We start from the raw sequence: 24,336 nt of genomic DNA, 5'->3' as shown, positions 1-24,336 counted from the left end.
GTAGGTGTTCTATAGTATCTATACAAGAATTTAAAGTGAATCAAAAGGAGCTTGTAATTCGGGGAGAGCATCTCTAGCTGACCACAGCAAAACTTCCATTGTTTTACAGTCAGGGGCATGAGTAATTCCTCATTACAAAACTCAAACAACTTGTGTCTGGCAATTGGGAAAGCAACTTGCATAGAATTACATAATTGTGTAATTAATTTGCACTGGGAAGTGTTTATTAGTGCATGCTCTAGTGCACTTAATGTAGGCAGAGGGGCAGAGAAGGAGCTATGTATCATACAGCAGGTGGCTCCAATCCTGTAACATAACAGCAAGTCAGAAAAGTATGAAGTGCTAGCTCCCATCTTATTGGAGGGGGTGGAGACAACATTATCTCCAGGGTATATATCGGCAAAAGTCCTCCAGCCCAGCTTTTTAGCTCTCAGACCTTCCCATGATCCGCCAATGCTGGTATCTGGGGGTAGTATGCCAGAGGGAGCGAATAACAGGTTCTACCACCCCTCGCACACAAACCATCCCAGGCCCAACTAAGTGTTTATGTAGTGTCTATTTCATTTCTAGGTCTTTTAAATTTGGAGAAGACTGCTACATTTAATGGTACGGATCTGTCCAATTCAACAGCTATATATGGCTGAAATGGGGTGGGGAATACCCAATGATATAGGAACTGAGCCTACGCACATTAGGCGTACAGGAAAATGTCTGGTGCTCCTAGCCCTCCTTGACCCAATGGCAGAGTGAGAAGTTCCCAAGAAATTTGCGCCTACTAGTTTTATCATCAAGGAGCTACGTTTTTGTAGAAATGATTGATTAAGGATTATAGGACGGTTGACAAAGAGATATACAAATTTGGCCAGCATGATCATCTTGGCTATTACAATTATTCCTTCAAAGGAGAGGGGTAAGGGTGACCAAGTATCTAACCAATTTACTGTGCATCCAAAGTTCATCTCCCAGAGTTCCTGCATATCACAACTCAAACAGACTACCAAGTATTTAATTGGGCCGTCAGCCCATTTGGGTGGATAGTCCAGTGGGAATGGGGATATGCCATCTGTCAGGGGAAACATTGTGGATTTTGATCAATTTTTTGAATTCCAGAAGGTCAATTCCCAGAGTATGGGGAGTACATTATCTATTGGATTTCTTATATAAAGTGTAATGTCATCCACATAAAGTGAGATTGACAGGCCTTTAGTTAAGAATCCCACCCTTCTATTAGCATGGTGTTGTCGGATTGGAGCAGCTAAGGGTTCCATAGCTATGGCACAATCAAGGTCACTCTGCTATTCACAAGAGTGAGTGGGAGCTGAAGTTCAAAAAGGATTTGGTTCTGTAGGAAGTACTTCTATATGTAATAGATGGCTGGCCTCGTAATTATGCTCTCAGTGAGGCTGCAAGACCTTTTTGGGAACTGAGATAAGAACTTACCATGAACCAAGGGTTTTTTTTGAGAGGGAAGAGTATTGTTCCAATTGAGAGTTTGCGTGCAGTGATTGTTGAATCTTCCCATGAAGGGCATTCAGGAATCAGCAGAACTATGTCAGCTTTGAAGAGTTTGTTTTGGTGGCCTGGGCTGAACATGGCTGCTGAGAGAGTGGTAAGGGAGTGCAGTGTGTGCTGCAAGGCTGAAAAATCCTTGCAAACCTTACATTTGCCAATGTGTGATCGTTTTGTTCCCAAGGAACCACAGGAAAAGGTAGCTATCGATATCATGCCAACTGTGTTTGATCAACTTCACGGTTTACAGAAATATTTGACTTTGGTGATGGACTTATTCTCTTGTTGGCCTGTAGTTAAGGTGGTGGCCAAGGCAGATACAGATGTGGTGTTGGAGTTCTTGAATGAAATGTTCACATCTGATGGTATTCCAGCGTGCCTTGTATAGTATAATAAATGAATTACAAATGTTATTAATTGGTTTTACCCCATCAAAGTACGGGAGTATAATTGAATGGTCGTTGAAACAGGATTTAAAAACCTGAGTTTTCCTCTTTTAACTCAAGATGCCTTTTTTAAACATATGTATTTATGCTTTTAACAAAAGGGCGATAGGAATCTACAAACCTTTTCCCATTACACTCTGTATGTACAAATTGTTTGCATGTTTTCACTGTACTATTGTATTTGTACTTGGAAGTGTATGTGTTTTCTTTATTGTATCTTTTATGGTCTAAAGGAACCAAAATAAAGATTTTGAATGAATGAATGATAATGGAGTCTGTTGGACCCGGCCCTTTTGGCAGGTTCACTGCAAGACTTTTTGCTTTTTCCTAGCCTGATTCTGTGACCTGGTGTTGGTGATTTTAGGCCTCTGCGCACCATTTTTCACTGTGGTACAGTGTAAAGTAGGTGAGCGCTGTGTTTATGTGTGGTGAGTGACCTGCCCTCCCATAGGAATGCATGGGGAATATGTATGACCATGGTAGTTCCTGATGTGTGGGGAGTGCAGGGTCGAGTTTGGTATGAGCGAACTTGTGAGATTGAATGCTGCGCAATGATATATGCGGCATGATTGTGTCTAGTGTAGAAGTGCCACTTTTAGAAGTTGCCATATTTGTGTAATTTGTGTCTGGCGTGTGATTGGCTGATGAGCCTGGCTCCAAGAGTCTGGGAGGGGCTGCCCCAGTGGTGAATGGAGTGTTTAGGATGCTGATGTGAGGGGAGGGGTGCACCTGGGCCTGAATAGGGCTGGGCTTTCCCCACACAATGCTGGCTCCACCCCCTGTGGTGCGTCTGATGTCCCTAGCCTGGCCTGTGAAAGGAGTTCCCTATAACCAGTTGTAGCTGGTTCTCACACTGCCTGCACACTGCTAGACAAAGGACTTCTCTGTATAAAAAGGGGCTGTCCCCTTACAAAGGTTCTTGTTTCTGACTTGAATCCTGCCAGGGGCGTGCTGCTGCTTGGGCTCAGGGGAAGGCTTGCCTCCCTGGGCCCTGCCCAGCCCCTGGATACCTGATGGACTTGTCCTGGACCCCTGAATGACTTTTTGCTGGACCTTTGTTGCCCTAGCGCTGGGAGCGCTCCTTGGGGGTCTGCCTGATGCCACAGTGCTTGGAAGCCTTTATTTATACTTCTAGCGCTTGGGAGCGGTTCATGTGCTGCCTGTGCCCCTATAGCGCTTGAGAGCGCTGTATTTGACTTATAGCGCTGGGAGCGCTTTATTTTCCCCCCAAGCGCTTAGTAGCGCTTTTATTTTTGTTCTCGAGGGTGCCCACCCCTCGTTTTGCACCTCGAAGAGTCACCGCCATCGGCCCGGGCCGCGATCAGCCTCGGAGCGGCCGCGCTGTTATTGGCTCGCTCTGGAGGGGGTTCGACGAAGAAGCAGCGCAGTCATTGGCTGACTGTGGGAGGCTCGCGCTGGGATTGGCCCAGCCGGGAGCAGCGCCGCGTCAGGAGGGGCTCGTCCAGAGAGCCGCGCTGGGATTGGCTCAGCGCTCACCCCTTGCTGAAGAGGACGCTGCCGCATGGTGGAGGAGCGGAGGCGTTGCAGGGCTCCCGTGTCCTGGAAGGAGCCCCGGAAGAGAAATCCCGTGATGAGGAGAAGCCGCCATCCGAGGTCCGGTGAGTGAAAGCTGGCCTGGGTAATGCGGGGGAAGTTCGGTTCCCGCTCCACGAGGGAGCCACTGTATTATGGTGGTGCCGGTGCGAGGCACTACGTCAGAGCGGCCCCGTGTGTCAGAGGGCCGCTCCAACGTGGAGAATTGTGTTCTGGGCTAGCAAGCCCATGATGTGCTCAGCTAGGGGAGTGTTCCTGGTGGTGCATTAAGGGCGGCCCCGGTTGGCAGTGGGTCGCCCCAACGTTGTCTAGAGCCCATGAGGCTCCCTGGGGGCATTTGTGTTTAGAGTCTCGAGGCTCCCACGACCACGGGGACATTATTGTCCCAAGAGCCTGTGTGGCTCCAGCATTTGGCCGCAGTATTTGTTTCAGAGCCAGAGGGCTCCAAAGAGAGGCCACAGTTGTTTTGGGGTCAGAGCCCCTGAGGCTCCAACGTGACTTGGGGCATCTTGTGATTCTTTTCAGGAGCCAGTGCGCTCCTCGTGGCCATTGATTTTGAGAGGCCTGTGTTTCCCCCATGGGATGCCTTAGTGTTTGGGGGACATCTTTATTTACAGAGCCCCGAGTGGCTACAACCTGCGCATATGTGTTTTCAGAGCTTGTGTGGCTCCAACATTTGGCGCAGTTCTGTTCTAGGGTCAGTGAGGACCCTGTCGCAGTTTTGATTCCCGGCTGCCCAGCAATTAGTGGGCAGCTGCACCGTTTAGGCGCTTGGGATTGTCCTCAGCTGCCCAGCAAGTAGTGGGCAGCTGCAACGTTTAGGTTTGCGCAGTTGGCACACCCCTGACTGGCGCTGCATGGCAGCGCGCCCTGACATTCTGGACACAGGGCTCTTTAGTCCCTTTATTGAATGGCCAGTTGGCCTCGGGGGCTGATAGGTGAATAGGGCGCAAGACCCTAAGGTGATTTTGCGCAATGTGGTTACCTGCTATGTTTATGATGGTAATTGCCTAATGTGAGTTTTGAGCAATGTGATGTGGTGCTAGGAAATGTAATGCATTTAATATGATTACGCACCTTGTTCTTACACCTCTGAATGTTTTTATGCATCATGTGTCTTCCTTGTTCTTACACCGCTGAATGTGTTTTTATGCATCATGTGTTTTCCTTCCCTACACCTCTGAATGTTGTGATGCATCATGTGTAATATGTTCTTGCTGATACCCCTCATTGTATTGTGATACTTAGGTGGTTGTTCTTTTTAACACAGGTGGTCCTAGTGAGGTCCTGGTTCCCTGCGTGACATTCTCCTAAGGTGGTTAGGATTGCGTAGGTGGTACTTACCTTTTACCAGTGGTTACTGGTTGTGTGCTATATTTGCTAGTTTGTGCTACAGTGATTTTATAACCTATATTCTATGATCTGGAAGTGCTATTTCTACTAAGTGCTGATTCTGACAGTGGCCCACGTGGCCCTGTCCTGTGCAAATAATCCCTTGTGAATATTGCTCGTGCCAGTTGGCACCATGTATATTGTGTGGTTACTATCTGATGTGTTTTGACAATACAAAAGTTATTTTTATATAACATTGTGTGGAGTTCCTTTTTTGGTGTGCCTAGGATGTTGTTGCTGTTGTGTGCGTGCGCAAATGTTTTACACATTGCCTCCGGGATAAGCCTGTCTGCTCGTGCCAAGCTACCAATTGGGTGAGCAGGGGTTATCTTGGCGTGTGACTCCCTTGCCCTGACTAGAATGGTGGTTTCCGCCTGGCTTTGTCGTCAGCCTTAGCCAGCCAGATATAGCCAGTTGTAACAGAGTCCAATTTCTGTCTAACGAGGCAAGGACGTATTTTGAGAGATTGGGTATTAAACATAGGACCCTGTCCTCATACAATCCAAGTAGGACTGGAATGTTGGAAAGATTTAATTGTGTTGTACAGGGCATCATCCATTTGGACATGAATGGAGGTGAAGACTGGATCACGCAATTAGGAAAATGGTTTAGGCTTACGGCATCATGGGTACTGATTTCACAGGGTTACTCACTTTTGTAATATTGTGTGGGCATTAACCCAGGTCTAAGTTTAATCCTGGATGGCTAAGTGCATCGGGTGTGGAATAATGGTCAAGGTGGGAGATAAATAACAGAAAGGAATGCATTTATGATAGGAGCAAGAAATATTTTGATGCGAAACACAGAGTGAGAGCTCCCAAAATTGAAGTTGGCTCCTGGGTACATGTTAGGAAGCCCGGATTTGTAGGAAACGGAGAAAGTGTTTTTTATTTATGCAGTAGAAGTGGTGGAAGTGTGCGGAATGTGGTACGACTCAGGAATGGTAAGGTCTGGAATCTACGAAAGAGTGGCTTAATGTTTGTATATGAATGAAGTTGGGGATACAAGCAGTATATTTTGAAAGGATGGAGGATGGTGTTATTAATGAATCAACTATGACTACAGAAATACTTGCTCCATCATCACAGAAGTATTCCACTCCCACTGAAGGTATGGAAATTGCAGAGTCAGAGAGGCAGGAAAGTGTAAGCATGCCCCTTACAGCTAATGAGATTGTTGCCGAATAAGTGTATTCTACTGACCAGGATCTAAAATAAAGATTGGGAAGGGGAAGGAAGGCGCCTGCTTGGTTAAAGGATTATGTGGGGAACAATTTGTATTTGCAATTCCTTGGTCAAAGGTATAGTATATGCATTGTAATTTTTTAATCTAATGTACATATGTTCTTCCCTTCCTTTCCCTTGTTTTCCTTGCCCCCTGCCCCTGCCCCTTCTCTCTTTCTCCTTGTTTATATATTTATTCATGTATCAATTAGTACTTCATTTTGTAATGAAAAGGGGGAAGTGTTGTGTTGCTTAACTACCAGGAATGCTTGACTAGCAAGCACTCCTGGAATGTTTGTGTTTAACTGTACGTATGGTTCATATGGGCAGTTGAAGGAGGGACACTGATGAAGCTGTTGTGTCCTTCTGCGCTCCTTAGCTAATAACCTACAAACAAAAATTCTGCATCCAGTGCATCTTTTCAACACTTATCCATTGTAGGGGCTAGTGTCTAACCTTCTGGTCACGGACTCAAATCCTGGTGAGAACAATCAGATTTTCATACTTCTAAGGTTGATAAAAAGAGTACCACTGAGTTGGGTAACAATAAACATCTGTTATTCAGCGCCAAGTTACCCTTGGCTGAACGTGCACTTTACAAGTACATGTGATATATTATTGACCATGTATAATGCGATTAGGTCAAAGGGCTAGATATCAGCAGTGTGGATTCACTGCTGGTGGTTATTCAAGAGCTTGGTGAGAGGCCAGGCCTTGAGGCCAAAACCACTGTATGCAGCCAAAAGCCATGCACAGTGGAGCTTGACAGCCTAGTTGTCTGGGCCCTGCAACAGATATTGCTTTACTCAGGACATGGATGCATTACAGAAAATTCTAAACAGAACATCACTGACAAAAATATTGATGGAGAGCAATTGCTCATTAGACAGGAACTTATATTGAAAAACACAGTAAAGCAAAGTTATAGTAATGAAAATAATAACAACTCACCATTAAATTGACAACATGCAGTTAAGTGTACAAACTATAACATATGCCTCTTGACAGGTAAGGAGCTAATCTTCACTGGTGACATTAGTAGGAGGGGTTGTACATGCAGATTGTTAGTCAGGCTGAATCTCATCTCTGATGTCAGCCACCAATGAGCAAGGGTGAAGGCTGAGAGCAGTGGTGGTTGGAGGTTTAGGAGCTAGATGTAGCATATAACAAAAAAAAACTGCCAGAAATTCACTGAAATAATTGTTATGGGTAAGTTATGGTTTAACATATTCCATATAGTTTTTTAAAATACAAGAGTCAAAAAGAAGTCATGATTTTGGTATAAATCTGAATCCCCCTAACATGGTCAAATTCTGGTTCACCACACAAACATAATTTGCACCCTCACCTTTAATTCCAAAAATCACCCACCAAATGGATGCCCATTATATTAGGGACTTACCAACAAAACATCAAGAAGTAACAATATATTGACGAACAATTAATTGTGCCTTATTCAGTGGAATGACAATGAAAATGTCAAAGTTATCATTGTATCATCATTGTCTCTGTAAATGACATCTGTGACGTCACATGTGAAGTCATGAGAAGTCCTTTCAGATGAGAACTATGGCTTCCATTGCAAGGGCTTGCTAGGTTCGAAGAGTGCAAGGACACAGGTACTATCAGCTGGATTACTTCCAAGTCAGTGGCTGTCAGGTTTTGTCCCTTGCACTTTTTTTTTATTAGTGCACATACATTCAAACCAATTTAATTTGCAGAAGGTCAGGTTTGTGTTCTTCAGGTGTACTGATGTTTGTAATTCTCAGGTAGTTCACTAGGTTGGTGGGGCCCACAGCTCCAGCAGTCCAGTTGCAGAGAATGTAAATCATTTAAAACGATGCTGCTTAAAAAAGCTGCATACAGAAGCAGGTAGAGGCCTATCATCTGTGAAAGAGGGGATGGAAAAAACATAATCCATGAAGAGTGCCTCTCACTTGAAAGAGAGGGCCTCTTGTAGGGTAAAAAACACATTCTGCATTTCTAATCTGCACCTGCAGAGCTCCAGAGCCCAGCACTGGAGAAGAAACTGGAATACAGTTTGCAGTGCCCTCTTTAAGACAGATCAGACCACAGGGGAGACAAAACCAGCCTGCAGAAATCTTTGTGTGCACCAAACTTTTCGGGGGACAATAATAAGGGGAATATAACTGGTGAATAATGTACTTGCTGGAGAGAGCTGTTTTGTCTAGTTACAAAGTAGTAGGGAGGCTTAATGAGCCTTGTGGTCATTTGCATGCCTTTGCCTTGCTCAGAAGAGGTGAGAATCTTTCAGTGATTAAACGCATGTTTTTAAAAATGTGCCTCCAGTTTTTGCAAAATGTGTCACGTATATTGTGTCATCAGTCATGATCCATACTAGATAGAGCACTGTAACAAGCAGATATCAGATTAGAATGTTATGGTGATAGCTCAGTCGGCTACTGCTTTTTTTTTTGGTACTTGTAGTTCTTAAGCTACATATAGCACAGTGAGCTGTGAACCATCATCAAAGAGCTGAATGCAAACTGCAAGGCATAAGCTTTGAACCTTATTTTTTCTCAAACGTGATTTATTCTAAGGTTTCTAAAATGGGTTTATTTTGTAGTGAAAACTTTGTATTGATAGTGAAAACCCCAGCCACTGTTGCATTTTAAATTCACAGTTTGTGTGTCCCAAAGCAGTCTTAACTTATATTGTCTATCAGTATGGCTGATCTAATTCTACACCTTACAGCTCACATTGTCTTATAAAAAAGTTCCTGATTCCTTGATTTACACATTTGAAGGAGTCATTGTCTCTGTCAAATATGTGTGTGTAACTGGGGGTGAATATTTTGATTTTTTCTGCATATCGTCAATCAATTGTGTGTCTTTTGCGTTCTCACCCTAAGTTCACCAGGTATGCCCAGACATGGGTCCCGGGCTAAGTGTGCCACTGGAATCGAGCTTTCCTCGCTGAAGAGGGTTGAAACCCTGAAATGGGTCCTAGGATGCTTGTTTCCGGTCCAAGGAGGACGTGCCTTGGCAGTTCAGGCTGGACTGTTCTTATGAGGCACAGGGTCAAGACTGATTTGCATATGGCTAGGTCTATACTAGGGTGGCATGGTGAGCAAAAGAATGATGGATTTAACCCTGACCTCTTGACTGGGGGGTTAATGTTTTTATTTGTTCTTCATTACGTCCATCATTATGTGTCTTTTGCTTCCTCACCCTAATCGCGCTGGGTTTGCCCAGATATTGGTTTCGGGTTCATTGTGCCACTGGAATCCAGCTATCCTGGCTGATGAGAGATGAAACCCCGAAACCGTTCCTAGGATGCTTCTTTCTGGTCCAGGGAGGACCTGGCTTGGCAGTTCAGGCTGGACTGTTCCCATGAGGCACAGGGTCAAGACTTATTTACCATATGGCCAGGTCTAAACTGGGATGGCATCCTGAGCCAAATAATGATGTATTTTACCCAGATCTCTTGACTGGGGGTGAATGTTTTGATTTGTTCTGCATTCTGTCCATCAATTGTGTGTCTTTAACTATGTGTGTGTGACATAAAGTGTGCCTCAACAGAATACATTGGGGTTATGGAGAGATGAGGTGCACTGATATAGAGAGGGAGGGAGGAAATCCATGGAGAAGGAGGTCATGGGCAGTGGGACAAGTCGCCACTAATGCAAAACCCAGCCCTCTGTGTTTGTGTGATCTCAAACTCAGGAATTGAGGCACAGTGCCACTGGCCCATCCACATCTTATTTTCCATGGTGAAGGGTCCCCTGACTTACCTCTTTACCAAGATCACTCTCAATTCTCCAGACTAAGGGGCTCATTTACAAGTGCATTGCACTGCTGGTGCATCACTTGTTTTGATGCACTGGCAGAGCAGTGTGCCTGCCCATATGTACAAGGCCACGTGGGTTTTCATGACCTTGTAAATATGGCCCCCTTTCACGCATGACTCCGTGTGAAAGGGGAGTTCAATGGGGTTTGCTGTGGGTGTTCCACGCAACATCCATGGAACCTGACACATTCTCAGATTTACGAGGTTTTGTAAACCTGAAAATACATTAGATTCCTATACCTTCCCAGGGGAGACATAAGGGAGCCGCAGTGAGGAGAAATACCTTTATTTCTCCTCATATTTCCTTTTTCTATGTGTGCTGCAGAATGAGTAAAACACCTCCTGTGATTGTTTTTGTGCAGCCCTACAGTGCAGACAACCTTGCATCATGGTGCAAGGATACCTGAATTGGCAGCCCTTTTTGCGCCAGCTAGCGCATAGGGAAAAGTACAGGAATGTGCCTTATCTTGTAGATATTGTGCATTCTTGCCCTTTTCATTTGATGCCCAGCAGCACAGCAGGAAGTATGGCAGCGCTGCTGTGCATCACAATATTACACGAGGCCTTATGTTTTTTATGGTTCATTTAAATGTCCTGAATGGGTGAAAAATAATGTATTGATTCAATAAATATATAGTGAAAGTGAACACAGGCATGTGCCATAATGTGAAACAAAACCATCAGTAAAAGAAAAAGAAACAATCTTTAAAAATCATATATCTTGCAGGTATCTCTGAACCCTATATATTATTACTCTCAAATCCACAAGATTAGAAAAAGGCTTCTTACATGTAGAACCCAAATGCAACTGATGTCACACTGAGGTTGTATATTTCATGACATTTAATGATTCGAATCTGGCAAATTTGACTTAGTTGTGAGTATGTTTTGAACCACACCCAGCCACTCAAGGCATCAAAAGAGGAAGCCCCAGCAGGTTCTAGCTTTTAAACCAAGAACACTGGACATTCAGGAACTTGTAGCTTTGAAACATGGCATCAGAAATCCCTGTTTCATGGTGCTTTTGGATAAAACGCCAGGGATGACTGACGTGTCACATGTGACATGTTGCCAGTTGGCACCTGTGCTCACCTATCCCTCCATACTTCCTCCTCTGTCTTGCACATAGGCTTGCTCTGCTGCTGTGGTATTCTACCTGTTTGAGTGAGAGGTGCTTGCACAGCTGCTGCTACTACTACTACTGTACCTCTCTGGTGAAGGTGGCTGCCATTGCTTCTTGTTTTGCATGGTGTATCGCTCATGTGAGTGATGTTTGCAGTACTCCTCTTTCTAGTGCTGTATCTGTTTAATGAGGGAGGCCTCTACACCTGTTGCTTATATTTTTCATGTTTAGTGCCAGAGAAAATTGCAGATCTACTGGCAATGTTGGACCTGTTCTTCTAGAGAAGCTTGAACTGCTGCTCACAGTAATGCACTGATGTGAGAGTGATTTGAACGCTGATGTTTATCCTCGACCTTTTTTTGCGAGGAATGTTTGCTGAGCTGTTGCTTGTGGTGTGCCTGTTTTTCTTGTGAAGGAAGCATGCATAGAAGTTGGCTCTTCTATGCATGCTTGCATCAGGGAAGCTTGCACTGTAGCTCTGTGTGCTTTTTCTCTTTTGTGTGAAGAAAACCTACACCAGTGCTGCCTGCACATAATACTCATAAAAACATTCTACTCGCCTTTGCAATACTTCTACCTACGTACTACCCACTGTGTCAAAGTCAAAGTCAGAGAAACTTATTGAGCACACAAATCACCAAAAAGGTCTCATGGCTGGCGGAGACTCCGTATGGGCTAGAGGTTTGATATAGTGGCGTTATTGATGGTCAAATAACCAAGCTTTTATTTCCTTGCGGAAGTGATTGTGATTAGAAATGGATAGAAGTTGGGTTGGGGGGATATGTGAATGAAGCTTGCACTGCTATTACCAATGGGCAGCTTCTTGCAAATGTGAGAAACTTGACCTTCTCCTGTTGGTACTGTACCTGGGATTTGGGGAGAAGTTTACTGCTTTGGCTATTGCATACTATGCCAAGTTTTGAAAGGAATCCTATGCACTTAGGCAGAGGCTCAGAAATAATCAATGAAGATAATAATGTGGACAGAACTGAGGGCCTCATTTACGAGGTTTTGGGGCAGGGCGGCGCTGAAAGGAATCTTGCTGCGCTGCCCTGCATCAAAACAAAAGGGCAGGAATGCACAGTATCTTGTGGATACAGTGCTCCTGCCCTTTTCTTTTCCCCCTGTGCTGGCGCACAATGGGCTGCCATGGTGCAAGGGTCGCTGCTTGGTAGGGGTGATTGTTTTTGTACAGGAAGGGTCACCTTCCTGCACAAAAACAATCACAAAAGGTGTCTTCCTGTTTTATGTGTGCTGCAGAATGCAGCACACATAGAAAGAGGAAAAATGTGGAGAAATATGGATAGTTATGCCTCCGTAACGACACCCCTTGGGTGGTGTTAGAATCTGAAGCATTCCCAGGTTTACGATTCTTTATAAATCTGGGAATGCTTCACATGATTTGGGTGTTGTGCGGGAACACCCACAGCAACACCAAGGGAACACTCCTTTCACGCAATGTTCCTAAGGTCAATCAAAAGCCACGCAAACATGCTGCCGCACATTGCGCCAGAGGAGCGTCAAAGAAATAACGCTTTGGTGGTGCAAACGAGCTGCTAGGGTCCTCGTAAGTGAGTCCTGATGGTGTGGGAGTTAGGACTCAAGCATGGTGAGGAAAAAGGCTAGAAAATACAAGTTAAAAAGAAGGAAGAGAGAAGAAAAGGAACAATTGAGGAAGCGAAGGGAGTGATAACCAACAGGGAAAGGAAATGTGAGATATAGAGTAAAGAAAAAGATTGGAAAACACCACTAGAAGAGGGAAGGAAAGGAATAGGAATAACACATGAGAGAGAAAGCATGTGATAGATAAAGGACACAAAAGAAATGTAAGAAATATGGTATTAACTAAGAAATACAACTTGGGAAGAAATGAGAAAAGAAAATGAAAGGGACAGGAAAATGCAAATACCTAAAGGAACTGACTGAAAAAGAACAAAGGGGTTGAAAGATCGGAAGTAAGATGCAGAAATAATTGAGAGATATTTTGTGGTCAAAGGTAAGATTAAGTGTGAGAAAGAGAGTGCATGCTATAGACATTAGTATGGTATGTGCAAGTTGGAGAAAAATATGATGATGAGGAGAGAAGGAACGGTACAGATTGCAGTAAATCTGGAAGAATTTGAGGTGAGCATGGAAAGTTACTGATGTAGTTTAGAGAATGAGAGTTTCAGAGTTAAAGGAAAGCAGCCCATTTTAAGAGATAGAGTGGTCTAATGAGAGATTTATGTGCAAAGAAACCCAGGAGAAATAGCGGAGAGGGAAAATGTTGGGAAGATGTGAAGAAACATGTCAGCAGCATGAGAATGGGGGACATAAGCTTGTGTTTGAAGAGGAAACCTAGAGAAGTCAATGAAACCGAAGGACATAAAAAAGATTTTAGTGAACTAGGAGACAGAGAGAGGAGAACTGGATGGAGAGCAAGGCAACTGGGAATGATAATAATAAGAATGTCAAAGGTAAATTACAACAGTGCTAGTGAGAGGAAGGCCTAAATACGTTAAAGAAGGGTAGTAGTTCTGGAAGAATGAGAGCTTGGGTGAACTGTTCAAAGCAGAAGAGGTGATGATAGAATAAGAGATTGAAATAACCAGTAACATGCTCCAGTGGTGCACTGCAGATGGAATTTTCAGTACCACAAAGGCACCACATGTATTCACCATTGTCTTTGAAATGCTTGTAGCCCTATGAAGGTTCCCTGTGATTCCTTGATGTCACCAAGTGCTTCCCCGTTTTTCCCTATAGCTCCATTGTGTACATCAATAACACACAAACACATTTTTTGATATGCCCTAATGTATCCCTGACAGCAGAACTTGTTGATCTTCTTCAACGTATTTGCTCTTGTGAAAGCGCTGCTGCTAGCTCTGAGGTAAGCCATAAGGGTGAAGTATTTTAAAACGGCCTTAGGTAGTGGGACCAAAAAAGGGGGCTCCCTGCACAACATTGCAGAGGCCCCCTAGGGTGTTGTTGCATCACTGTGTGCAGGTTGCTAGTTGTCCTGTTCTTATCAGGCTCTGCAGTATTGTCGGCTCATATGTTTAAGATGCATTTGTTTGTAACACATAGGTGCACCGGAATGTTTAAATATAAGCTATGGCTATTGTGCTTCAGGTTTGCAGATTTAATAACCCATGTTTATCTTTCCTTGCAGGTGTTGGTAAGTAGGTCAGAAATTGCAATGTGCTGGAGATGCAAAGTTCTAAATCCTCAATGTACAGGAGTGCAGAAGAGCATCTCTCAGTTGTGGTGGAGGCCAGTCTTCTCCCTGTGTGGGTCACGAAGTAAAGCAAAGTTCTGGACGTGGGGTGTCTCACGTACTTCAATAGCAAAGCCAGGGAAGGGAAATGATGTGAGGGACTTGTCGTTGCATGATTAGGTCTTAGTAACACTAGGGGCTCTTGAGGGATAATGGCCAGAGTATCTGTAGGGGTAGGTTTGTGGGCCCCCTGTGAGAGGCTGTGATAAACCCTGAGGTCAGATAGGTGCAGTACTGATGGTGGTATTGTTTTTGCAAAAATTTCGCAAATCTTTGAGTGAGTGCGGGTGGAAAATAGGTATTGATCCATGTAATAAGAGGTCTTTGGAGACTGTACCTGCCAGGTGGTACAGAGGCATAGGCTCCAAGAATGCAATGTGGGAGGAATGCTGTACAGGTTCTCTGCATAGAAACCTCTCTAATCATGAAAGATCTACCCAAATCTGGTTGGTGGGGATTTCATACTTTTAGTAAGCTCTGGCACAAAATGAAAGCCATGGACTGTGTACAAAAGCTGGAGACTCACTCGAGTGCACAGAAACCACCAGCACTTCCTTACATGGAACAGTGAACTGCCTGTTGCCTCAAGGCTAAGACTCACCCTAATGCCCACCGGCTGCTGCTGACCTGTCACTGGGAAGAACCCACAGTATTAGGGAAATGCAAACAGACCTTTCTAATCCTCCTCAGAGACTTGAGCTGGATCCTAGGGTCATGCAAGTCAAGCTTGGTTCTTGGGTATTTTCTTTCCTCCTTTTTACCCACTCCCATAATTACCTCAGTTCTCTGTCTGACCCCTTCAAGTACTAAGATCTGCCCTTCTTTTATATGTAGCTGTTGAGCAGGTGTGTCCAGCTGTTTGGGACAGATGATATGCAAATTTAAAGGGCCTGTGAATACACTCTTTCTGCATTTCTTACATATGTTTGTATACCCTAATTCCACATTCCTATATTTCCTCTTCCTAGAGATTGTGATCAGGTAGTGGCCTCCAACAGTGTAATAGGGGTCTCTGTTATTGGCAGGAGGGTCACACTCCTTGTGGCCTTCACACAGGACTGAGAGTAGCACAGTGATGATGATCAACATAATGAACTTGAGCAGATTATTGTGATTCCAACCTAAGTACAGTGTTGGTACTTTTAGTAACTGAATATTTTGTGTGTATTGTGCTGACAATTTCTATTATCTTGTCTAACTGTGTCCATGTCTTTATCTTTCCACAATGTTGTTTAAGTGGTGTTAACCTGTAAAAACTGGATCTTACTGCATTGAATCTCAACCGAGGTATCACTCACTTTAAGCTATTTACTCATCGATCAGCTAGACCTGAGGGTCAAGGAGACTTCGAGAAAAACATTCAATAAACAGCCAGTATCAAGTATCCTGGTCAGTATGGGACACATACACCCTCACTTATGATTACAAACTTGTGTCCCTGCATTTACGAGGTGGAGAGAGCCTGATAGTCCTGCTGTGTCATTAAAAGGATTAGGATCAGTGGGTGCATCATGGAGGTGCATCTCTGCTTCACTTTGAGTTATTCTCACTCCTCTATTCATCCAGGGTTAATGCAAGTTAATGGCCTCTCCTATGTTATAGCGGTGGGAGCTTTGGACGTCAACCAAGGGAGGCATCATCTGGGAAACTCACTGAAATATCACCTGGTCAACTAGGGGATGTCAGTGTCAAGACCTGTCAAAATACTTCATGTTTCCCTTACACACAATCAATACAGGTGAGCCCTGACCTAGGACAATTATTGCTTAATGATTGTAAGCATAACCACTGACTTCTGGACATCATCTGCCTTCTGTCCTGAGAATTGTGCATCAATGACAAGGACACATCATGTTAATTGTGTTTAAAAATAATGATGCTATAAAGTCTGTAACATTTTGCAGTTGTGGCTCTGGTCCTTGTAGCTCCAGGGACTGTGTCTCTGAGGAGCTTAATGCAGAGTGAATGCTGCCTCCAGCTTCATATAAGCAGGTGAGAGAAGAAGGGAGAGAGAGGATGGAAAACACATCATGGTGAATGCCATGGATGCTGTCGACCCTCTTTTGCAGTGTGGAAGTTTACAAGTAATGTGGCCTCATAGGATTATGTTTCTTCTCCTCTTCCTCTTCTGTGTATGCCTCATCATCCCCAGAAGTTGCACAACTTACCAATCCTTTGATCACAGTATTCACACAGTAAGTGCTTAGAATTGACTTTAGACAAGACAGACAGAGGAGTTTTGAGGGATGGGCAAAGTGGGCTCTGGCCCGGGCCTTTCAGGGGGCCCTCTGATAGAGCAAACTCTGTTCTGTTGAGAGCTTTGCTCTGTTGACCTTGAATGATTCTTAAATAGAATGTTTTGAATACCATTTTCTTTTAATTGATGTGTGGGAAACAAATATAGAAATTTTGCAGAGAAATGTTGTGTTTATGTTTGATGAAACATCCTTAAAAAAGTTTCTTTTATATCAAAACAGGACCTCGCATATGAGACCACTTCTCTGATTGAATCAGCACAGAGGTGATTGCGTTGTACACAATCAGCTCACACCTTCACCCCAGTTTTGAGTTTCCTGTAACACAGCTGTGAGATACCGACTAGTGTCTCACTATGTGTTAATGCAGATGGTGAGTTCAACTCACTAAAATGGGGAATAACTTGGTTGATCGATAACTACCAGTTTCTTTAAGTCCAGGTTTCCCTGACATTGGGGAGGTTATCAGAGACATTTGCCACCTGCCTTGAGTAGGTGGTACATGTCAGTGGTAGAGTAGGTGCAGCTCTGGGGTGTTTGAACTGGCGAGAGAGTGTGTGGGGGTGCTTGATGGTGAGGTCATGGGTCAGGCGGATGTCTTTGCCATCAGCCCTTGTCCCTCTCCATGTACGGTTTTACCATGTTCGGATACACAACAAGTTAAATTGAGTTTGGTGATTCCAGAACTGTACATTTTGGGTCCGGAAAAACTGATTACTTGCAGTTGCACAAACCATCATCCCCTCCCCCCTTGGATACCACTCTGGGCAATTTGTTTTTGGACACAGCACTATGCAACAATAAACTATGAGAAAAGGTGTCCTCCCATCTAGATCTCCAGCTTTTCTCTCTGTACACTTTGAGGATAGCATGTGCTATACATCACATACTATCCTGGGACAGTAGTATGTAATTCTGCTTTAACTGCCACACCTATACCTTAAGGGTGCTTACATTACTAGATACTGATCTGCAGACGGGATATTGTCCTAAACAAAATATGGGGGCAATGGTTGAAGCAGTGCAACCAACTAGCCTGCAAGAGCTGCGTCTGGTGGCACAGATTCCAGGAAGGGACTGGCAGATAAGAGGTGCATGTACAGTAGCTTCTCACTGTGTCCACTTTTGAGGAAATACGCTCCAGCTGCTTGTCCTGCAAGAATAAATCAAAGATGGTTCATTGGCATTTCTATTTCACCCAGGTTGGTCTCCGCTCACCCGGGCCGTATTACAGAAAGTGTCACGGGGATGCAATGGGTGTGTGCGCCTGCTTTGCGCGCCGCCAGGGCACTTTGGAATTAAAAGAAAGGGCGACAGACGCGTGTGCGGCCCCTTCTGTAATACGGATAGAGCTGGTGCACATGAAGCGCCAGCACTATGTTCAGGGGATGTTCCCTCATTTGCATGGGAGACTGCTGCATGCAAATAAAGGAATCTCTTTGCCTCTGCACTGTATTACAGACAAGGGCATTGAGGTAAGGAAGCCCTGAGAAGGTGCACTGGAGGGGGGAAAAGGGGTCCTTTGGACCCACCCAGGCATCCCCTTTAAAAGTGCAGGCGTGTGCCGCCTGCACTGAAAAACATGGAGGGGCTCAGTTTTTAACAGGAATGCACTGCCCAGGGCAGCACAAGTTTGCGGCTGCCCTGGGGGCAGCACATTCATGGTAATATGGCCCATTTTCATTGTTTGCGCTATGCACACCTTTAAAAGGTGCACCCGGTGCAAGCAATGAAAATGCCCCCTTAGCATAATATGACCCCCAGAGTTGGCGTTAGCTACTCCCCTCCATTTAGTGTGAGGGTGGCATTGCCATCCATGGGATATTCTGCTCCAGGTCGTAGTGGTCATAAAAGCGACTTGCTTCATTGTAAGTCTATTGTCTCCCTCTGTGAAGCTGAGACTGCCTGGATTTGCATCTTTTTGAGAGCTGGCTTCTAAAGATCATAAAGTCCTGTGACCAGTGCACATACACATCACCCCCTCTCTTGTAAGTGTAGCATGGATTCCATTGAAGTGAGGTGCCAGAACGTTGAGCACTGAATACCATCATACCCCAATATCATTTCCAAAATGATGCCCAAAATATGGGATAAGGTAAGAGCATATCATTGAGAATAGATGGACTTTGTTTAACTCCACATATGGCTACCATGACCAAACATAAATCTTCAAGGTATTTATATAGGAAACATAAATGTATACTAAGCAAGATAAGCTTACTGCTCTCAGTATTATCATATCACAATAGTCAGCAGCCAATATTGTGACACACTACTTACTGCACAAACAACATGATTTTTTAGGTAAAGTCTCGTCATCTAACATTTGTAGATCGAGCTTTTAAAACTCCTTTTATGCAGGGGTAAAGTGGGAGTCACCAGTTCTTTACCAATTTTTACAAACGTCGCTTTTGTGCCGCAGTATACAGTGCAATTACGATGTTGGAAGCATTTTAAACTATAGTATTTTGTACTGACAAGGTACAAGGTACCCCTAAGAGCACTAGCACTGGCGGAAACAGCAATAGGGCTATATCTGTGTAGATGTGGCACTCACATCTTTCCTTCTCATGCGATGCTCAACCAGTTCAGCACTCGCTCAGTCCAGCGCTTGCTGGGACTTTTCATCAGCCCCAGAACTCTGCTCGCAAATGACCTCTGTAAATCTCAAGGAGATACAATGTTTCGTCAAATGCTGCTGCATCAGCCACACTTTTGAAACTGCTCCAAGGAATGGACTGAATGACCGAGTAAAGGTTTCCAGTGAGATATGAGACATTTAAGGAGACCCGCATTTTTAAATTACTTCCTGGAATTTGTAATCTTTTATAGATTATGAAAAAAGGAAAACTACAAGTGTCCACATGCAAAGGATATAAAAATAATGGGACAAGCTTCCCACAACTAACATGGAACACCTTGAGATGTCTTAGCGAGTAGCTACTTTTGTAAGGCACAACTTTACTAGGAGTCAGTTTCTGGGCGCTATGGTGGCGTGGAGAAGTAGATGGATGGTTACTGGGTGGGTGCATCAAGGACACGTTGGTGATACAATGCAGTTTAAGGTTTCTAGATCACCAGGGCCTTCATTCTCCACAGACTGCCCCTGAATCTTCCATGTGCTCATGACTCATCGTCCTTGTTAGGAATCCTTCCTCCTGCCAAGGGGATCACTGTTATGTTTAACACACTTACCAGTAGTGCTTTTACCAAAAAACAACACTCTGCATTTTGAGGCTCTTAGTTTTGTGTCTGTTTAAGTATGGACATCGGAACTCAGCGTGCAGTGTTTAGATGGGTAAAAAAGAAAGGTTTGACTGAAGGTGCCAGACATAGCAAAGGTGCAAATGGCAGATGCAAAGTGTGCATTCTGGGACTCTTAATTGCATATATATGAAGGAAGAAGTGGGGACAAAACTCCTAGGATGCTACTTGTCATTTGTTACAACCATAACTTGCTGATGGTGTCACACAGCAGCCATGGAAGTGTGGTAAGAAGTTTCCAAACTTAAGATGGCTGCTGTGATGGTACTGATACCCACCCTCCTCCAGCATTCTAGTCATGTGGACACAACGAGCCACAGACAGCAGCAGGTCCAGGAGGCAACAGGGCCCAGGGCCTCTGCCATATTGGGGGACTTTCCTGTTGGGTGTAGGCTGTGGTAGATGCGTTCAGGGATCAAGGACTGCCCTCCAAGCAGTGCCTAACTTGTTAAAGAATAAGCGTGTGTGCTCCCACCAGGAGGACACTACAGCTTGCACCACACATTGCCCCTGACAGGTTGCCAATGATAGCAAGAACACAGCCTACTAACCATTAAACTCCTACAAGTGTGACAATCCAGACTATTTCAGTCCCCCAAAGGTATAAGAAGGGCTTGGGCGGCAGGTAATAGTCATTTTTAATGTATATTGAATTAACTGTTGTTGTGGTCATCTCTAAATTGGCCAGACGGCGCCACCATGTGGCAGACTGTAACTAGCAATGGTGTTAACAATTAAGCTTGTTGCCGGGCACTGAAAACCACCGGCTCAAATTAAGCACTGCCTCCAAACCCTGTAAGGAACCCTACAAAAGAGGAGCTCCACCAGCCTGTGCCCAACGCTTACAAATTACACCCATTAAAGACCTGCACATTGGCAACCTTTCTTTCCCAGACCCCTGGAGCTTCAGCTTCAGCTCAGGGCCTTTACCACATCTGCAGTTCGTGCAGGCAAAACGGACAGAGAAAGGACGCGTTAGGATCCTGCAGGGGACAAGTGACATACTGCACATGGAGAAGAAAGTGGGTAAAGAATGCAGATGTGAGTAGAACAAAAAAGAGATGCAGGAGGACAGAGGATGATTACTGGAGGGTGAAAGCAAGACACAAGATGTAGGAAAGAGAATAATGACAGAAAAATTAAATCAAAAGAGAATGGGGAGAAAAAGGTGTGCAATGAGACATAATAAAGAAAGAGTGACAGAAAGGAATAGGGAACAGAAGAGACGCCAGAAAAAAAAGAGTAAAGTTTAGGGAATCATGGGTAAAATAGAGAAAAATACATTAGTAAAACAAAAGATGAGAAAGAGAATTCTGAGGAATGACTGTAAGAAGGAAGGACCATAGTGTAAAATGAAAGGCACAACAGAGGGAGAAAAGGAGAAACAAGAAAAGTAAAACAAGTGTAAAGACAAAGAGAGCAAGATGGCTGTAGCATGCTGATGATTCATTGTGACTCTAGTCAGGCTGCATATCATCCTCTTGTGCAGGAGGAGCTAAAGGAGTCCCATCAAGTGAGTCTGGACAAGACAACAAACTGTGGGTGCCCTGGAGGTGTTTATGGACACTGACCTGAGTATTAAGACACTCACACATTGCAAATACTGGTTGGGCAGCAGTACATTAGATATTAGGGCAGATGTCTTCTAACAGTTTTGCTCTGAGCCCCCTCTCCAAAAAAAATATTTCAGGAGGGATGATCACTGGGGTCAGGGATCATGAGATCATTTTAGGGATGCCTTTCTGTGGCTCAGAATCCACACTAACTGTGGTACTTATAAAAAAGAAACCACATGTAAACAAGAACAGAATTGACCAAAACACTACTGCCCATACTTGGGGTGCTGTGGGCCCCTTTGCACTGCACTTGCTGCACTAATGATGGCTGCAGCCCTGAGAGGCATGATATCTCCTCTTCTTTCACTCCTTCCTCACCATGTCTGACCATCACTTCAACCTGGAAACAAGTCCTGTCTCTTCCTGAAAGACAATGAGTTATCGCATGCTGCCCCCTTTTTTGGACCACAGGCACCTAATTCCAAAAAGGAAAATGAGTCCCCACACCCATTTTTTATTGTAAAATGTTCATAATTGTAATGCAGTGGGCCCCTGGGCAAAAGTGTCACTGCACCTGTTTTATTGCCTTACCGTCGTTTCTGAGATTTGTTAACAACATGGGCAAGTGATGAATCTGGCATGGAAAATGAGTAGAAATGTGCTTTGTCATAAAATATGTGTAGATCTGAAATGTACTTTACAAATATATGTGTCTACACATGCTGTTATAAGGAATGGATGTAGGAGGGGTAGAAGAGGGGGTCATTAGGTAAGTAATATTTATTGTATTGTTGTCCATTTTTTTATACATTTCAATAAAAATATATTTTAAAAAAAACATGGACTCCCATATCACAACCTTCCTCTCTCCTCTCTCAACGTCCCTCTCATCTCTCTGCCCAGGTGTCTCCTATGTTCATTTTTCCCCTCACTTGGGCCATTGCTCCAAGGCTCAAAGAAACACCGACACAGCATGTATGCCCTGAGCCTCTAATGCAATTGCAGCACCAAAGATATCTACAGCTTTAAAAGCAGGCTATCTACTCTGGCCAGTCAGCAGAGCCATTGCTTCTAGGTAGATGCCCTAAGTAGGCGTTTTGCCATTTTGTGCAGAAAACAACATTTAGCCCCCTTCTTCCCTGTTGCTTGGGCCCTGTTCTGTGTGCAACAATGGGGACCTGGGCCCTAATGCTAGCAAGGAAAATGCACGCCATGTTCTTTTTCATAGTAAGACAGCCATAACTGGGGTCTGGTGCCCACTTACAGTTTGGGGGGTGGGGGGGCTCCTGCGCTGTGGAACAGATAAAAGTTAACTATATAAGTAACATGTTGCTTTGGAGCCAGTGTAGCTTTTATTTAATGGAGTTACTCGGCTTCATGGTGACAAATATTTATTCTTTTTGAGAGGTAGCATATGTTTTCAAAGGAGTGCACCCTTCTAATGGACACATATACACATATTTACACTAGATATAGCATGAGTGCTTATCACTGAAATGTATATTTTAACACACTTGTTTTTATCATAAACTGTATTTTGTATCACCCTGATTTACACTGTGCAATACAAATGTATAATAATAACATTCACAGTGCTTTCTGTTACTGACTGGAACATCGTTGCACTATAAATAGGACACTATTAGTCACTGCAACAATCAGTATTTGATTTTGACTCTGGTCACACACGAAGACATCTACAGTGAGCACATTAGCCAGCTGAGGTTAAAATAAGGCAGAGTATAGTTCCCTTTGATTAGTTTAACTTCTATTTATTTTTCATTTGAGGTATGTGCATGTTTTTATATTCACTTACCCAATGGTGAAATAAAAACAATAAAATGGCAAATGTTTATGTATTTGAACCCTGTTTTCATACTCACAGACCCTGCCCCATGCCACTCAGTAGTACATTATGCATACTGTTTTTATGGGCTTTACCTGCTGAGTATAAATAAAGACTCTGTTTTTGCTTGCATAATGTTTGTGTGTTTTTTTCCCACTGCTTAGCAGTGGTAAAGAGCAAGTGCTCCTGTGGTAAATTGTGTTATAGATTGGTGTTTCCATGATTTGATATTTGATTTACTTGTTAGTCCCTAGTAAAGTGCACTGAGTGTGCCAGGGCCTGTGAATCAAATGCTACTAGTCGGCCTGCAGCACTGATTTTGCCACCCACGTGAGTAGCCCTGAAAAGGGAACTCAGACCCGCCATTGTGGAGTCTGCGTGCGGTTTGTAACTGCCATGTTGACTTGGCCAGAGCACGAACTTGCCAGTCACCTTCCCTTTTCTCACATGTCCCCTACTCCTAAGGTAGGCCCAATGTACCCCGGTGGTCCGGGTGCAGTGTACGTCAAAGGTAGGACATGCCCTGGTGCATGTGGCCTGTCCTAGTAGCGAAGTGTGGCCAATTATTTGAACTCCCTCTGAGGCGGAAAGCCGGAGGTATTGCACGCTGCTCATTGATTTTAAACCTGTCACTTTTGTTGCTGTTTTTAAACAAAAGACTAACGAAGCTCACCTGATTTAAAGCGCCGCTCTTCGCGCTAAGCCAGCCCCCTCAGACCCTCCTGATACAGCGAGTTTCAGCTGTTCAGGGGAAAACGACCACACCGCCAGCGCGGTCAAAGGCGAAGCCACGCCCACTGCGAGGCCACGCCCACCAAACAGAGTACATAAACGCTTGAAAGCGCGTCTATTCACAATTATTTGAACTCCCTCTGAGGCGGAAAGCCGGAGGTATTGCACGCTGCTCAATGATTTTAAACCTGTCACTTTTGTTGCTGTTTTTAAACAAAAGACTAACGAAGCTCACCTGATTTAAAGCGCCGCTCTTCGCGCTAAGCCAGCCCCCTCAGACCCTCCTGATACAGCGAGTTTCAGCTGTTCAGGGGAAAACGACCACACCGCCAGCGCGGTCAAAGGCGAAGCCACGCCCACTGCGAGGCCA

The sequence above is a fragment of the Lissotriton vulgaris genome, chromosome 7 (genome assembly GCF_964263255.1).
Source record: "Lissotriton vulgaris chromosome 7, aLisVul1.2, whole genome shotgun sequence".
In the NCBI taxonomy this organism is placed as follows: domain Eukaryota; kingdom Metazoa; phylum Chordata; class Amphibia; order Caudata; family Salamandridae; genus Lissotriton; species Lissotriton vulgaris.
The sequence above is the reverse complement of the archived record's forward strand: the minus strand, read 5'-3'. Positions refer to the sequence as shown.